Source organism: Rosa rugosa, chromosome 6, assembly GCF_958449725.1.
Source record: "Rosa rugosa chromosome 6, drRosRugo1.1, whole genome shotgun sequence".
Classification (NCBI taxonomy): Eukaryota; Viridiplantae; Streptophyta; class Magnoliopsida; order Rosales; family Rosaceae; genus Rosa; species Rosa rugosa.
In genome coordinates, this window is record NC_084825.1 from 9,809,338 (window position 1) to 9,825,651 (window position 16,314).

The window sequence follows — 16,314 nt, forward strand, 5'->3', positions numbered from 1 at the left end:
CAGTTACACAATATAGTCGAGTACTCCGTAGATGACTTGGTGGTCAAAAGCAAGAAAAGACAGCGCCACCTACGTGACAAAAGCAGTATTTGAAAGAATTTGTAAACATCAGCTGAAAATGAATCCCTTAAGTGCGCATTTAGAGTAACATCTTGTAAGTTTCTAGGTTTTATTGTCAGGTACTAAGGAATTGAAATTGTTCCTACCAAAATTAAAGCAATCAGAGAAATGCCGCCACCTAAGAATCTTTGAATGTTGAGAGGATTGTAGGGGAGACTCGCCTCATTTCAAATATTTCTGGAATGTGCCAACCCTTTACAACACTAATGGAGAAAGATGTGCCTTTCATGTGGAACCAAGCATGCCAAAATGTCGTTGAAAGTATCAAGGAGTACTTGCTCAAACCACCAGTCTTAATGGCGCTTACCAAATGGAAACCCTAATCCTCTATATTGCAGCTCTTTGGGGGCATTGTTCGCACAAAATAATGAAGAGGGAAAGGAAAATGCTCTCTACTACTTAAGTTGAACATAATTACATGCCTATAGAGAAGGTTTATCTTGTCTTGGTTTTTGCTGTCCAAAAACTAAGGCATTACTTACTGGCCCATAGTGCCACTTTAATCCCTAGGGCTGATCCCTTAAGCTATCTAATGTCAAAGCCGGTCCTATCAAGATGACTAGAAAAGTGCTCTATATTCTTGTCAGAATTTGATATCAAATATGTGTCCCAAAAGGCAATAAAGGACAGGCACTTGCTGATTTCTTGGTAGCACATCCCATGCCAGATAATTTCGAGTTACCTGAAGATTTGCCAAATGAAGAAGTCTTCTCAACAGAAATCACCCATTGGCAACTATACTTTGATAGGATAACAAGGAGACAAGGAGCAAGAGCTAGCATTGTGTTTATCAAACCCTATAGGGGTTTAATCTCATATTCATTTTCTCTTATATATGGCTTTGTGTTCAAATAATATTGCAGAATATGAAGCACTTATCATTGGCCTTTAAATAGCGGTGAAAATGCAGATCGACTCCTTCAAAGTATTCAATGATTCTCACTTGATTGCTAGACAAATAAATGATAAGTATGCGGTCAAGAACGAGAATCTTATCCCATATCACTAAGGGGTCAAATATCTCATGGCGCAATTTCAAGACATAAGTATTAGCCACATCCCTTGATCAGAAAATGACAAAGCCATTGGCTAATTTGACAGCTTCCTTGACCTTCCCTAATGAAAGAGATGTCCAAATAATAGTTGGGGAACGTCGATTATTACCAATGACACTTAAGCGATTGGAAGATTCCCACGAGGCAAATGTAGTCTTAGTATTCGAAGTTGAAGAAGAGTCTGATTGACGAAGGGATATGATCAAGTATTATCAAACCAGAAGAATGCCTAAAGATCCAAAGAAAATGGTTTATGTAAGGTGAACAGCTCCTCGATTCACATACATTAATAACACTCTATATAGAAGATCTTTTAATGAAATACTCTTGAGATGTTTATCAAAAGAGGAGGCAGTTCAAGCTTTTAAAGATACTTATTCCAGTATTTGTGGAACCCATCAAGGTAGTTCAAAACTAACGGCCCAATTGAAGAGAATAGGTTACTGCTGGCCAACGATGATACAAGATTCAATAAATTATGCCCGAGCTTGCAAGGTGTGCCAACTGCATGGAGATTTTATACACATGCCTCCATTACCTGTTCATCCTGCAATTCTCTCATCCCCTTTCGAAACTTGGGGATTGGATGTTATTAGCTCTATAAACCCTAAATCCTCACGTTTGCATTAATATATATTGGCTGCAACAAATAATTTTGCAAAATGGAGTGAAGCAATTTCCCTCAAGGTAGTGAAAGCAGAGGACGTTGCCAGTTTTTTTTTATCATTTGCTAATCTTGTTATAGCTTAGTAGCATCAATTTTTTATGTACACACTTTTTTTTTTGGTCTGTATGTACAGTTGAACTAATTATTTTTAATTCAAGGAATAAAAAAATTCCAGAATGACATTTGTGGTAATTTTTTTTATTTAGTTTTAAATTTTTTTTAAAATTTTTTTAATACGAAATGCAAGGAATTGCATGTCCTTGTATATCAGTTATGGTTGTATATCAGTTAACCATAGTTAGCCTCAGGTGTTAAATTCCTTGCATTCGAGATGAACAATTCCTTGCATTTGTGAATTAAAATGCAAGGAATTTTCAAGTCGTTGTATTTGCTCTTTTGCAAGGGTCTCTTTGGAAGGACTCAAATGCAAGGAATTTCTAGTTTTTTACAAGGAAAAAATTCCTTGCAAAAGGTCATTTTTCTTGTAGTGAGTAGAGCATAAAGAAATTAAGGCAAAAAGGAAAAATTCATAATCTGATGCCTACCATGAAACTCCTAGATTGTGACATAGGAAATCACAACTCTATGATAGAGGATCCTTATAGCTAGCAAATGCTTCCATAATCGGAAAAGTTGTGGGAAAGATCTAGAGGAGATCAGTACTAACTCAGAGAAAAAGAAACAAAAGAGGAAAATAAAAGACCCCTCAAATGGCTAGCAAGATCACCCATTTGAGATGAATCGGTGGCTTTCTCGTGGCTCTAAGATCGATACTTCCAGAGTGAGAACGAAGATGATGACTTCAGTGTGGCCGTGTGGATGAAGTTTGTAAGATCAAAAGTGGACTCATCACAAGTTATCCTAGAGTAACTAGGAAACCATCAAATACATTAAATCGTATACAACATGGATTTGGAAAAGAATCAACCTAGATATCTAATGTGATAGTGTATTTATCATTGGATTAGGAATCCATTATTTGGACTACAAGAAAGTCCTAAACTGTGATGCATTAGGATTCTTAGATACAATACTTGATCCTTGAGGAAAACCTTTATGGGAGGATTCTTAGGACTAGTACTTGTATAAATAAGAGGTTAGGGTCCCTGTTATCACCACCGTTTTACAAGCATTGTGTTCTGCCCATTCAGAAGCTACAGTTGGTGAATAGCAGAAGACTTCAACCTCGTCTTCATCCTTGTTTTTGCAGCTGCAGCAATGGCTTCTACTTATGACGTCAATGGTATGTTTAAAGTCAATAAAGAACATGTAATTGTGTGAGCTTGATTGTAAATTAGTTTCACAATTGGTATCAGAGCTTAGGCTCACATTGTTCTTCAAAATATTTTGAAACAAAAACGTTTTAGGTTTTCAAACAAAAAAAAAAAAAAAAAAAATTTTGCTTTGCAATAAAACGGCCACGTTTTGGCCATCTTCAGAAAACCCTTTTTGGCTCAAAAGCAACATATGCTGATCCGAGGCCCAGACCCGACCCCAAAACTTTCTTCAGAAACTAAAAGAAAGTGACCGTTATTACAACGGTCACATGAAGCAGGGGATGGTTCTGGGTATTCAGAAACGGAGACGCACAAGATGAACTCATCTTGTAGGGATTCAAGACCCCTGTGTTGCTCGATTAAGATGCCAATGAGGATTCCTTGCTGCCTTCTGATTACTGAATTCATGCTTCCGCGAAAGTTTTTGCAGCAAAATTGGGAAAATTGCAAAGATCAGGTTTTTACAGAAAAATTCAGTTTCGATTCAATTTTTGTTTTGTTAATTGATGAGCACAAGAACCCTAGAAGCATTCCCGGCGTGCGCATAGGCTAGAGTAAATGGTGACCGGATGAAATTTAAATTCTTGGATGTTTTTGTGTTCCTATGAAATCGACATTGTGCTTGCATATCTGTGTTGTTTGTGTTTGTGATTGATATGCATGTTTCAGATAAATTCTTGTGTTTTGTATCTGTATTTTTGGTATAACAATGTATGCAGAAATCTCCCAAACTTTTTTGGCATTGTTAAAATTTTACAGGTACAATGAGCTTAGGTTCTTATAAAGATCATTGATCCGGATAGAAAACAAGTTTTCAAGCTCGTTTTGGTTTGTGTTTTCTGTAGGTTTGAATGAACATATTGCATAAAGCACTCTTCATTAATTCTTGCAGAAGGCCTTGAGTTCACAAACCTGAAAATTGTATCTTGTGTTTTAAAATTATGCATATAATTTTGCTTCCAAAGAAGTAGTACAGTATGATTTTAGAATGCAAATAGCAATATGCATAACTGTTGTTTTCAAATATGGATACTTAGAATACAAATTTCTGTCTAAAGATGTGATTTGTTTTCTTTGGATAACTTGTTTTCAACAGATATGGCTTATTGATTTGGAACCTTCAGAATATTATGTCTTCTGCTTAAAAGTGTGGCATGATATTAATTTTAGATAAAAGGGCTATTGGTTGAAATATGGTATTGCTTGTGTTTTTGTTTTCTGGTTGCATTGTTTTGGTTTTGATATTGCTTGAAGTTACAGAAAACATAAAACATAATTTTTTAAGAACTTTACAGATGGAAAACTCACAAAACTTTATTTTGTTTTTGCTCTTTAGGAATCCCTACTGTGACCTTGAACACCATTCAGCTCCTAACTGGCTATAACTACAAAAAGTGGAGAAACCAAGTAGATTTTTACCTAGCCATGAACCAGAACATGGACCTTTGCTTAACCGAGGATGAACCTGAGATACTTACTAGTGAGAGCACTGATGAAGAGAAGAAACATTATAAGGAGTGGCATAAGGCTAATAAGATGGCAAAGAATGTTATAAGGACTACCATGTCAGACACAGTTAGAGGTAGCATAGAGGAACCTGATCTTGCCAAGGATTTTCTGTATGCCATTCATGACATGTATAGGGAGAGTGACAAGGCCGAGGCAGCTAGGCTGGCAAAAGAGTTTAATGACCTTAAGTACACTGGAACTGGAAAAGTGAGAGAGCATATCATGAAGCTTATTGAGATTAATGCTCAGCTAAGGGACCTCAACATGGGGGTCACTGATGATTATGTAGTGCATACTGCACTGCATTCCTTGCCTAATAGTTTCAGCCAACTCAGGACCAGCTACAATGCTCAGAAGGAAAATGTCACGCCCCGAATTTTAAATACAATTAAAATCCGAAACATGAATTATACAACTTAATAGAATAAACGTCCTGAATTTTTTTCTCACAAACAACCACACTTCACACCTCTCAATATTACAATAAATCAAATCCTCAAGTTAATTATTACAACACACTCTCACCAAATCAAATTGTAAGGCTCAATGAGCTTAACTCACCTCACTATTACAAATGCTGTAAAACTATAACAAATACTCTAACCCGCTCGATCACCGCCCTGATTCTCCTGACCTGCAGGATTACCCGCTACACCGTTTGAATAGTGTACCGGGATTGCAACAATACAAACCCGGTAAGCTTTTTGCAAAGCTCGTATGAGTAAATGAAAGGATTGCACGATTTAAAGTAACACAATCAACTCAAGCACATTTTAATTTTGTTTTGCATAAGAATTGAAGTGTACAACATCACTTCAAGCATCAATCAACTCACATCTCATCATAACTACTCAATAATAAACAACTTCTTACTCAATATATACTCACAGGCTTATGATTTATTTATATAAATCATCCCATGCAGTATATTATACTTACAGGCTTATGATTAATTATATTAATCACCCCATTCAGTATATCATACTTACAGGCTTATGATTAATTATATTAATCACCCCATTCAGTATGTCATGTCATACCCAAGGGCATATGATAACTCGTTTATCCCCCAAGCAGTATGACGGCAGACAGACTAGAGCTCTAACTGTATCGTAAAGTGTCACCTGGGCCAAGGTTCACCTTACGAATGACTGCTTTTCTCAATTCACTCGACTCCTTATTTAATTCATCTCAACGACTCAACTATCGCACTTTACTCAATTACCCATTATCATAGACAACACAACATCTAAGATAAATCACATATTCCAAGGGTAATGCTCAAAATATAACTCAGTAAATCACACCATCCAATATATATTCCACGTAAATATATATATACGTAGTCACCCACACAAGAGTGACCACTAATACCAACTATAGTTCACATGCAATAAAATCTAGAAATTCATTTTTATAGTTTAAATACATTTTACTTACCTATGGACCGTAGTCGATCAAGTCCATATAATTTAAAACAAATATTTATTTTTGTAAAACAATTTCCACAATTTCTCAATTAAATAAAATCACCGAATTTCGGTTCGTGAATGAACCATGTGCGATTTACTCACCTCGATATTCCCGCTGCGTCTTCAATTCAACACAATACACACCGAAATCGCTCACCCAAGGAAGACCGTTAATCACCTAATCACACATGACCTTAACTTAGCCAATAACTCAAAAACATATTCAAACGACAATCCAACGGTCGGATCGAAATTAAATGATGATCCAACGGTCGGATCCTCACGGATCGCCCTTAGGATCACCCTCCAAAAATCATCACGAAGATCCAACGGTCGGATCTTCCTGAATCGTCCTTACTAACATCTTCACAAATTTATACGAAAATCCGACGGACGGATTCTCACGAATCGCCTCCCTAATCACTGTTTTGCATTTATACGAAGATCCAACGGTCGGATCTTCGCCCATGACCACACAAAGCCACTGGGACAGTCATAAGATCATCATATCAAAACTACAAGTCCATCTGACGGTCCTAACTTCACAGATCACAAATCTAACGATCGAAATCGATCGAAACTTAAAAAATTCATAACTTCATCATACGATATCCAAAAATTATGAATTATATATGCAAACGATCGTATCGACACGTAGAACACAAAAATGGACAGAAACTGTCCTTGGGGTGTCCGGAGGTCGCCGGAAACCACCATCACAGTGGCGGCACCGCCACCCATCCAAAGTCAAAATTAGACAAAACTCCCAACATCAAAGTCCTTCAACTCAACTCCAATTTCACTTTTCATAACTACACCAAAGTCAGATTATAAGCCAAAAAGTAGAATTTTACCTCGCAAGTTTTGAAACCCGAAGAACCCTAGTTTCCCAATCTTCAAAATTCGATCACCCCGGATCAAATCACTGCAAGCCTTCTTGGGGATAGCTTCTACTTCCTCTGGGCTAGAAAAGCCCTCAAAGAACTCGAGCTATAGTGGCCGGAGCTGGGAGAACCAAGGTGGCGAAGGAAGACGATTTCCAGCTCGGCTGTGCGGCTTCTCGGTCTTCTAGCGGCCACCACGATGGTTATCTCAAGTCGATGTCTTCTGGAAAGTTGTAGAAAACTTCACGGTGAGAAAAATTGCTTTTGGAATCAGGTCGATCGGAGGCCTGTAGAGGAAGATATGGCCAGACAAAGTAGAGCCCAGAAAAAGTGGGGAAGAGCGATTTCGTCTCCGACGAGGCTCTCTTCTCGACCTTGTAGAGCCTCATACAGCTCGTATTTCACTTCGATTTCTTCTACAAACTCGTAAAGGGGGTCGAGACTAGAAAAACCCACTTTGTTTCACATCAATCGGTGGCCGGATGAGGAAGAACGAAGGTGACGAAGGGAGGGGGTCGCGGCTGGGCTCGGGAGAGAAATGGGGAGAAATTTCTGGAGTTCCAGAAATTCTGTCCTCATTTGCAATATTCGGATTTTTTTTTTCATATTTATAGAAAATCCCAATTTTCAAATATTCGTAACTTATTCATACGAACTCCGAATATTACGTTCCATATGTCCACGAACTCGTATCGACGCGCTCTACAACTTTCATGAAGGAAGTTTTCCCAATTTCCCAATGTATAAAAAGTCAACTCCTTTGACCCCCCTAAAACGTTCAGTTTTCAAAATAAAATCGTTCGAACTAATTCCACACTCCTCTAAGCTTCGTACTCGTGTCCACGACCACGAAATCATTTCCAAAACGTCATCGGAAATTAACTTGAATTTTTCGGGTATTACAATCCACCCTCCTTAAAGAAATTTCGTCCCGAAATTTAAGCGCAAGTTAATTGCTCTCGATTACGGTTAACCTAACCATCGAATCTCCATCCTTTCCAAAGCTGTAGTAATCTACAAAGCCACAGCCCTTTGTATAAAAATACATTCCTAAGGCCACAAATTCTTTCATCACAAAAGTAAACTCACACAAAATCACCACATGGATCCTCACATAGATCTTCACATAGATCATCTCATAGATCATCACATAGATCTTCACATAGATCATCATCCTGTACTGGCATACAAGCACAGTAAACATTCTCACAAAGCGTTTCGCTACTCAATTAGCATCACGGTAAATCTCTATAGTAAAACTTAAGCATGCACTATTCTACACAACAATAGAGATGCATCACTCAAAACAAATCATCCCCAAAAGCATGCCAATAAAATCTGACACCCAGTGATGATGACTTGGGCTTGCTCAATCCTTGGGCTAAGCATTAGGGCTGGCCAATTGGGCCGAAGAAACCGAACCATCCACATTTCGAACCGGCCCGAACCAATTTGGGTTTAACATTTGGGCCTACCATTTGGGCCGAACAATTGGGCTTAACATTTGGGCCTACCATTCGGGCCGAACAATTGGGCTTACTATTTGTGCCTACCAATCGGCCGAACAATTGGGCTTACTATTTGGGCCTACAAATCGGCCGAACAATTGGGCTTACTATTTGGGCCTACCAATCGGCCGAACCAAATGCATTTTGAATAGGCCCAACCAAATTTGGGCTTACTATTCGGGCCTACTATTCGGCCCACAACTTTTTAGCTCGGCTACGGTATGAAATTGTACATACCGTATATACGTATACATACCGTACAGACCGTATATACGTATGCATACCATACAACTGTATATACTTATGCATACCGTACAGACCGTATATACTTATGTATACCGTACATACCGTATATACGTCCGTATATCAAGCATATACGAGATCCAAAAATATTTGTAAGAGGTAAGGTTCGAAACCTCAACCTGCTGCACGAAACCTTTGTCCCCAACCACTGGAGCACAAGCTGTGCTTAATATAATGTGTACAAATTTTATACTTATTATGTCATAAACGAACATAATAAAAATAAACGAGAGGCGAGGTTCGAACCTCAGACCTCTTGTACACGAACTTTACACTCAACCACTCGAGCACGGCTGCTCACGTTATTATCCATACCAATCCTTTTATTTAAACCAACTGTTTCAACTGTTTCAACAATTCGGCCCAAAACATCCAAGACTGTTGCAGAAACCCAGCCCAACGTATCCAAAACTGTTACAGAAATCCGGCCCAACTCATCCAAAACTGTTTCAGAAACTCGGCCCATCATGTCCAAAACTGTTTCTGAAACTCGGCCCATCAGGCCTCCACCCACAGCTACAGTGATGCCTTGATCCGAGACAGGCCCAAGTACAGCCCACCTGTGTCACGGCTTATCCCTTCCGTGATTTACGGCAGTCAAATCTGCTTTCGGCTACAGCTGTCTGCCACAGCGCCTCGAGATTCCCTCGGTCCCCTTACACGCTCTCCACGCGCCAACAGCTTTTCCGGGTTTCGGGGCGACTTTAATCCAACGCGTGGATTCAAATTCTGAGATCGTTCATCCAACGGTGGAGATCTGCTCACCTTGTTCTATAAATAGGTGCATTCTGGAGACGCGACTGTTCACTCCAAAGGAAAAGAAATTTTCTTCCGAGCTCAAGCCTTTCTCTCTCAACTCTTCAGCCTTTCTCTTCTCAAATCCCCAGTTTTTCACTCTCAGATCTTCAATCTTTTCCTCCAAATCTTCAATCCTTCTTTCTCAGATCTTTTCTTCCATTTGAAGATTCGATCTCATCTTTCCTCTGAGAATCTCAGATCTCCAATCACCAGTTCAACAACTCCAATCCTTCTAACAAAATCTCCCTCAAACACTAAACCATGTATTCCTCGATTTTCACATCCTCTCACTCCATGACCCAAGAGCCACGAACTCTGCAACTAATGGAGCTCCAAACCCCGCAACAAATGGAACCACAACAACAGCAACCAACAGAGGAGGGAGGAAACACCCAAGCAGCTGGAAGTAGTGCCAACATGGATTTCTGGCGAAGCCGTACCAGATGGATTCCTACTCCAGAACAAATAAGAATCCTCAAGGATCTTTACTACGTCAAGGGATTTAAGTGCCCAACTTCAGAGCACATTCACGAGATCTGCCTCCAGCTGAACCAGTATGGGTATGTTGAGGGTAAGAACATTTACTTTTGGTTCCAGAACGTCAGGGCTCGAGAGAAGCAGATGAATAGGTGTAATCAGGCTGCTCCAGTGCCCATGAGAACTAGTTCTCTTGGTACTGGTAGATCCATTGATCTCAATTTTGGGTCCACTGGTTCTACTGGTGCTGGTGGATCCATCGACATCAATTTTGGGCCAGCTGGTGGATCCATTGACATCAATTTTGGGTCCACTAGTTCTACTGATGATGGTAGATCCATTGATCTCAACTTTGGTTCCACCTATTCTACTGGTAATGAAGGATTTCTTGATTTAAATTTTGTTTCATATTCTTCCTCACACTTCAACACTAATACCAGTACAACTCTTTTGGCACAACAGGAGGACAAACATCCCTGCAACAACGAGGAGGAGATCACCAGGAGGTTCAAACTCTTCCTCTGTTCCCCGTGCACGGCGAGGACGTCTTTGGTAACCTGAAGGCTACTTCCGAGGAAGGTAGCGCTTTTGGTTACTATTCTGGTGGCTCAGGCGGTTACCACAGTGGCTCAAACATTTCTCTTGAGCTCAGCCTAAATCCATCCGGAGCTGCTGACTAGGCTTAGTATAGCATAGTCCTCGTTTTTTTTTTTTTTTTTTTTTTTTTTTTTTTTTTTTGTAATATAAAATCAATAAGATTGTGTGCATGTTTTCTTTTTCTTTTTGTTTAACCAACAACAACACCAAGGATCGAACCTTGGTCACCCAATACTATTTTCAAAACCATAAACAACTCTACTGCACACATCTTTCATAATGATGCAATAAAAACAATCACTCAAAAAGAATCCAACAATCAATTAAGTCGCATCGAGGTCTAGCTAGTAACCTCTGAGTCAAACCAAACACAACAATTTCATCGATAGGATTAGGGATTTATAAAGCTAAACACATCCTGAGTTAGCTAGGAAAAACCCACATCTTTAGAGTTACTCTTACAACTCTTATAGAATCTCGATAATTCCATCTATCAATTGCTTCAACAAAAACTCACCACAATTCAATCCTTAACATTTAGCGATTCAGAAATCGAATCACACTCCATATCACATAGTAATTCACTTGAACCACTATGGATACCTAACAAAGTCACTAAAATCAATACTCAAATTTGTGTTTAACCACTTCATCTAAAATCAGCCACCAAAGGCGCACACTATCGTCCAATATCATTTTACAAAGAGTTGATTCTAACTCTCCCAATTATTTACTGACCAAAATCAACTCCATTGCAAAACATTAAGTGTCCCGCCTACGTAAACTTAAAACACCACACGACTTCAAATTCACTTCAGTCCATCTCCATATTACGATCCAAAACTTAAGAAAACTAGTTCACCACACAAAGGCCACAAAAATTCAGTTCCCTTCACTTGAACAAAACTAGGTTCACAAGTCACGGTCAGGTCATCAACCCATGATGTTCAAATGAATAAATTTCAAATCCAGTTTTTTTTGTGAATCGTAAAGTATCGTTCCAAAATGATGCTAGCAACATCAACCACATATATAAGACACATCTCGCGAACTCAATTCAAATTCAGAATCACCAAAACTACTACTAATTTCAATTCTACCAACAATCCTGATTCTGAAGGAATTATAGTACTCAACGACAACCCAAAACAATGGTCGTTCATCTCTAACCATTGAGTACAAAATAAAACTCTGGTCTTGCACCTTAAACCCTGCTTAACAACTTACAATCACAAGGAAGAATTAACCACAATAATTTCTTCCCTAACCTCAACCTTACTCACAAACTCCACAAGCACATCCCATTACAAAACAGGATATCTAATCCCTGATACGTACGTCCCATCCAAACATCTGTACGTCCAACTTAAGAAGGCAAAATTTATATCAATTCATACTCGTATCCACACTAGGTACGTGCATAGGTCAACATTATGCCTTCAACCAACACTTCAACATCCAAAAGGACCTCACTTCCATAAAACAAATCTCACCGACTCATCAGAGTTAAATCTAGAGGTCTCTATTCCTCGAAGATTACAACCTGCGGAAACTAAACTTATTCTAATACGAACTTAGAAGACAACTCTACCGTCCTACTGACATACACGCTGTCTAGACCCCATACTAAGACATACCCAATGATTATACCAGTCTAATCCCTGATACGTACGTCCCATCCAAACATCTGTACGTCCAACTTAAGAAGGCAAAATTTATATCAATTCATACTCGTATCCACACTAGGTACGTGCATGGGTCAACATTATGCCTTCAACCAACACTTCAACATCCAAAAGGACCTCACTTCCATAAAACAAATCTCACCGACTCATCAGAGTTAAATCTAGAGGTCTCTATTCCTCGAAGATTACAACCTGCGGAAACTAAACTTATTCTAATACGAACTTAGAAGACAACTCTACCGTCCTACTGACATACACGCTGTCTAGACCCCATACTAAGACATACCCAATGATTATACCAGTACCGAAGAGTATACGATGGGGATCCGCTGCAGACGGGCCATCACTCGGGGAGTACTGATTATCACCAAATATGTACCTTACGCTCTGATACCAAACTGTCACGCCCCGAATTTTAAATACAATTAAAATCCGAAACATGAATTATACAACTTAATAGAATAAACGTCCTGAATTTTTTTCTCACAAACAACCACACTTCACACCTCTCAATATTACAATAAATCAAATCCTCAAGTTAATTATTACAACACACTCTCACCAAATCAAATTGTAAGGCTCAATGAGCTTAACTCACCTCACTATTACAAATGCTGTAAAACTATAACAAATACTCTAACCCGCTCGATCACCGCCCTGATTCTCCTGACCTGCAGGATTACCCGCTACACCGTTTGAATAGTGTACCGGGATTGCAACAATACAAACCCGGTAAGCTTTTTGCAAAGCTCGTATGAGTAAATGAAAGGATTGCACGATTTAAAGTAACACAATCAACTCAAGCACATTTTAATTTTGTTTTGCATAAGAATTGAAGTGTACAACATCACTTCAAGCATCAATCAACTCACATCTCATCATAACTACTCAATAATAAACAACTTCTTACTCAATATATACTCACAGGCTTATGATTTATTTATATAAATCATCCCATGCAGTATATTATACTTACAGGCTTATGATTAATTATATTAATCACCCCATTCAGTATATCATACTTACAGGCTTATGATTAATTATATTAATCACCCCATTCAGTATGTCATGTCATACCCAAGGGCATATGATAACTCGTTTATCCCCCAAGCAGTATGACGGCAGACAGACTAGAGCTCTAACTGTATCGTAAAGTGTCACCTGGGCCAAGGTTCACCTTACGAATGACTGCTTTTCTCAATTCACTCGACTCCTTATTTAATTCATCTCAACGACTCAACTATCGCACTTTACTCAATTACCCATTATCATAGACAACACAACATCTAAGATAAATCACATATTCCAAGGGTAATGCTCAAAATATAACTCAGTAAATCACACCATCCAATATATATTCCACGTAAATATATATATACGTAGTCACCCACACAAGAGTGACCACTAATACCAACTATAGTTCACATGCAATAAAATCTAGAAATTCATTTTTATAGTTTAAATACATTTTACTTACCTATGGACCGTAGTCGATCAAGTCCATATAATTTAAAACAAATATTTATTTTCGTAAAACAATTTCCACAATTTCTCAATTAAATAAAATCACCGAATTTCGGTTCGTGAATGAACCATGTGCGATTTACTCACCTCGATATTCCCGCTGCGTCTTCAATTCAACACAATACACACCGAAATCGCTCACCCAAGGAAAACCGTTAATCACCTAATCACACATGACCTTAACTTAGCCAATAACTCAAAAACATATTCAAACGACAATCCAACGGTCGGATCGAAATTAAATGATGATCCAACGGTCGGATCCTCACGGATCGCCCTTAGGATCACCCTCCAAAAATCATCACGAAGATCCAACGGTCGGATCTTCCTGAATCGTCCTTACTAACATCTTCACAAATTTATACGAAAATCCGACGGACGGATTCTCACGAATCGCCTCCCTAATCACTGTTTTGCATTTATACGAAGATCCAACGGTCGGATCTTCGCCCATGACCACACAAAGCCACTGGGACAGTCATAAGATCATCATATCAAAACTACAAGTCCATCTGACGGTCCTAACTTCACAGATCACAAATCTAACGATCGAAATCGATCGAAACTTAAAAAATTCATAACTTCATCATACGATATCCAAAAATTATGAATTATATATGCAAACGATCGTATCGACACGTAGAACACAAAAATGGACAGAAACTGTCCTTGGGGTGTCCGGAGGTCGCCGGAAACCACCATCACAGTGGCGGCACCGCCACCCATCCAAAGTCAAAATTAGACAAAACTCCCAACATCAAAGTCCTTCAACTCAACTCCAATTTCACTTTTCATAACTACACCAAAGTCAGATTATAAGCCAAAAAGTAGAATTTTACCTCGCAAGTTTTGAAACCCGAAGAACCCTAGTTTCCCAATCTTCAAAATTCGATCACCCCGGATCAAATCACTGCAAGCCTTCTTGGGGATAGCTTCTACTTCCTCTGGGCTAGAAAAGCCCTCAAAGAACTCGAGCTATAGTGGCCGGAGCTGGGAGAACCAAGGTGGCGAAGGAAGACGATTTCCAGCTCGGCTGTGCGGCTTCTCGGTCTTCTAGCGGCCACCACGATGGTTATCTCAAGTCGATGTCTTCTGGAAAGTTGTAGAAAACTTCACGGTGAGAAAAATTGCTTTTGGAATCAGGTCGATCGGAGGCCTGTAGAGGAAGATATGGCCAGACAAAGTAGAGCCCAGAAAAAGTGGGGAAGAGCGATTTCGTCTCCGACGAGGCTCTCTTCTCGACCTTGTAGAGCCTCATACAGCTCGTATTTCACTTCGATTTCTTCTACAAACTCGTAAAGGGGGTCGAGACTAGAAAAACCCACTTTGTTTCACATCAATCGGTGGCCGGATGAGGAAGAACGAAGGTGACGAAGGGAGGGGGTCGCGGCTGGGCTCGGGAGAGAAATGGGGAGAAATTTCTGGAGTTCCAGAAATTCTGTCCTCATTTGCAATATTCGGATTTTTTTTTTCATATTTATAGAAAATCCCAATTTTCAAATATTCGTAACTTATTCATACGAACTCCGAATATTACGTTCCATATGTCCACGAACTCGTATCGACGCGCTCTACAACTTTCATGAAGGAAGTTTTCCCAATTTCCCAATGTATAAAAAGTCAACTCCTTTGACCCCCCTAAAACGTTCAGTTTTCAAAATAAAATCGTTCGAACTAATTCCACACTCCTCTAAGCTTCGTACTCGTGTCCACGACCACGAAATCATTTCCAAAACGTCATCGGAAATTAACTTGAATTTTTCGGGTATTACAGAAAAGTGGAGCCTTAAGGAGCTGATTGCCATTTGTGTAGATGAGGAGGACAGGATTAGAAAGGAAAGGGAGCCGAACACCTCAGTGAACCTTGTTGAAAAACCTAAGAAGAAATACCAGAACCAGTCTAAACTCAAGCCTACCAAAACTATCACCAAAGGGTCTACCTCGGGAGCAGCTAAAGCCAACAAACCATTTAGGTTCAAGTGCTATTTCTGTAAGAAGATAGGGCACATGAAGAAAGACTGCACAGGCTTTAAGAATTGGTTGATCAAAAAGGGTAATTTTTCTAACTCACTGTTCTCTTTAGAAATTAATTTAGTTAATGTTGAACCAACAACTTGGTGGATTGATTCAGGAAGCCCCTTACATATTACTAATTCTCTGCAGGGATTCATAAGGAAGAGAGTCCCAAGAAGTGATGAAGTGAACCTGTGTGTAGGCAATGGCATGAGAGTGGCAGTCAAAGCTATAGGAACCTTAAAATTAGATCTTGGTTTAGGAAAGTTGTTAGTTTTGGATAATGTTTATTATGTACCTTCCATGAGAAGGAAGTTAGTTTCAGTTTCTCTTTTAGTTAAATCTGGATGTAGACTTCTTATTGACAATAATGGAATTATTATTTCTAAAGATTCAGTTCAAATTGGTTCTGGTGTTATATTGAA

The 16,314-nt window shown here is 39.1% G+C and overlaps 2 long non-coding RNA genes across 2 annotated transcripts; both read right to left on the minus strand.

The window, feature by feature from the left end:
- Positions 1 to 5,048: 5,048 nt before the first annotated feature.
- Positions 5,049 to 6,252, minus strand: LOC133718532 (uncharacterized). Its single transcript, XR_009850353.1, has 2 exons — positions 6,203 to 6,252; positions 5,049 to 5,277 (listed from the first exon to the last, which is right to left on the minus strand). It is a non-coding gene; the product is annotated as an uncharacterized LOC133718532 (long non-coding RNA).
- A 6,557-nt stretch (positions 6,253 to 12,809) lies between these two features.
- Positions 12,810 to 14,013, minus strand: LOC133713336 (uncharacterized). Its single transcript, XR_009847935.1, has 2 exons — positions 13,964 to 14,013; positions 12,810 to 13,038 (listed from the first exon to the last, which is right to left on the minus strand). It is a non-coding gene; the product is annotated as an uncharacterized LOC133713336 (long non-coding RNA).
- Between the last annotated feature and the right edge of the window lie 2,301 nt (positions 14,014 to 16,314).